This window comes from Phasianus colchicus, chromosome 6 (assembly GCF_987193195.1).
Source record: "Phasianus colchicus chromosome 6, bPhaCol1.hap1.1, whole genome shotgun sequence".
Classification (NCBI taxonomy): Eukaryota; Metazoa; Chordata; class Aves; order Galliformes; family Phasianidae; genus Phasianus; species Phasianus colchicus.
Window position 1 is genome coordinate 17,866,315 of NC_143441.1, and position 2,524 is coordinate 17,868,838.

Genomic DNA, 2,524 nt, shown 5'->3' on the forward strand with positions numbered 1-2,524 from the left:
GAGGTCTCTGGCCTTTCGGATCGTCAGGACACGGGACCCTGCAGCCGCATCTGCGGCTGCGTTGCCCTCTGAAAAGAATCCTGGTACATCCGAATGACTTCTTACATGTAAAATTGCTATAGGCTCTACTCGGGTGCACAAAGCATCTTCTAAGATAAGCGCTGCTTCCGTACTAGGGATGCCTTCTTGGCCCATTTTCAAAGCGAGCTTAGCTGCAAAAGCAGAATCTGTGACTATGTTACAGGGAAGGGAGGGCCAATAAACAATCGCCATCGCAACAGCCCTGACCTCGAGCATCTGAACGCTGGCGCCCAACGTGGGGCTCGAACCCACGACCCTGAGATTAAGAGTCCCATGCTCTACCGACTGAGCTAGCCGGGCCTTGGTTATTATGGACAGGAACCGTAAAGGCAAAAGCCTCCCTGTCTTGCTCAGCCAGGGGTATGGAGAAAAAGCAATCCTTCAAATCGATAACAACAACCCCCCAGCCTGCAGGCATGGCGGATAGTACGGGCGCACCCTGCTGAACTACACCAAAAGGCACTAACTGAGCGTTAACTGCGCACAAGTCGTGCAGCAAGCGATAGGATCCTGACCGCTTCTTTATCACAAATACAGGAGTGCTCCATTGACTAAGAGAGGGTTCTATACGACCTAAGCGAAGCTCTTGCTGTACTAATGCGTGAAGCGCTACAAGCTTTTCCGTCGGTAAGGACCACTGATCCACCCAGACAGGTCGCACTTCCTGTCTCCAGCGCAGTGGGATCGCATACTGCGCTGACAATTGACAGATCGTGGCCCCCACTATAAATTGTTATGCGTGCTGCCCTGTAGCAGAACAGGCCTTTCCAGGGAAACATCCCTGCTGATTACGATAATCTCAACCATCTGGGCGGACCTCCGGGTGGGCGTTGTTCCTCCCACTCCCGCTATCATCTGTGCCGCCCCTGTAGGCCATGTAGAGGGCCAATCGGATTCCGCAATAACCCGATGCGATAGAGAAAGCGCCCGTGTTTGTAGGGCTGACTATAAACGCGGCTGGATTCGCTAGGCCCTTTTCTTTCGCTTTCTCTTTAACTTTAGCCCAGTCAGTAACCAGGCCCCCCCCGCCGGCGCGGGCTCCCCCGCGGCCGCGGGCTTCCCCGCCCCGCTCCGCCCACCGCCCTATCGCGTTCTTCAAGGGGCGGTTCTGGCTGAGACGTTTTGTCCAAAGAAGGGCATAAAGACGGGACAGGGTAAGGCGGGGGCGGAGCTGTCGGCTCACATGACTGACTCGGCGACTCCTTCTTCTCCGTCTCTCCGCCTCCGCTCTCTGCCGTCGCCGCCATCTTTGCCTCGCCGGATCTATGAGAAAGCAAAGACCCGCTCCCGGCAACCCCGTCACGCTCCGCTCCTCCCCGAACCCTCCTTCTGCCTCTGCCGCTTTGAGAGCCTCAAGTATCAAGCCCCAGGTTTTAAGCTCTCCTGTCTTCCCGAGTACCATCGCCCGCTGGGAAAGCGCTGCGGTGATAGAATCCCAGGACCCCGGGGTATATAAATCCGAGGGCGATGTAAGCAATCCCTCCTTCAATAACAGTGATAACACTGTACCTATTTCCTTCTTAGAAGGAGAATTTTTCCCGCAATAGGTCTTACACGCGGACAAAATCACCTTTATGACGGCTTCCATCGCCGGGCGTAATCTCCCCGACGGAACAAGCGACCACCGGGCACCTCTTCCGATGGTCTCCTGGGTCCTCGGACAGGCCTTATAGGCTATCGGCCGTGCCTTCCGACGCTACCCAGCTTCCACTCTCCTAAGCCGCAGCCCCCTCTTCTAGGGTCATCACCTCCTTCCCCAAGGGAGGTGGAACGAGAGCAGGAACCCGCCACGCCGCCTGTGGCCGACCACTATTCCCTAACGTCACGTCGGGGTCACCATATGAAGCCGGAAGCCCGCTTCAGCTTCATACAGGTGTTCGCAATCGTTAGGGACTCATTGGTCTGTCCATCTACCTCGGTGCACACCAATGTGGTGGGTGGTAAAATGGCGTTTATTAACTTGTGGCAACAGCTTATATAGCCTTGTACAACTTCGTCTACGCCCCTCTTATCTTGCGTAAGCACTTGCGTCACTACTTTCTTATCTGGTTACTACTAGCAATTACTCGAAGGTTCTAAGCTCGCTGTCTACAGATATCTAGCACCAAACATTGGCCCTGCAAGCCCTCTACCTACTGTCTAACTTCAAATAGACCAAGTGCGACTTCTCTTCCACTTTGTATATTGAGTTTATGCTATTCTCAGAACACAGCAGGGGTTACTGGCTTTAACATATCCTTCACTTGTCGCTAATGTTTTACCAGAGATTGACCTTCATCTTGTTTAATCACTCTCTAATCCACTTCTGCAAAATTGTCTAGACTTGCAACAAATAAATAAAAAACATAGACTTCGCTGTAAGAAGAGGAAAAGCAAATGTACAGCCTAAGGTTAAATCCACCTGGTCTGGATCTAGATCCCTGGAAGACTGAAGGGAATGAAA

At 53.1% G+C, this 2,524-nt stretch overlaps 1 non-coding gene across 1 annotated transcript; it reads right to left on the reverse strand.

Annotated features, from left to right (window-relative positions):
* Positions 1 to 308: 308 nt before the first annotated feature.
* TRNAK-CUU (transfer RNA lysine (anticodon CUU)) lies at positions 309 to 381 on the reverse strand. Its single transcript has one exon. It is a non-coding gene; the product is annotated as a tRNA-Lys (tRNA).
* Positions 382 to 2,524: the final 2,143 nt, after the last annotated feature.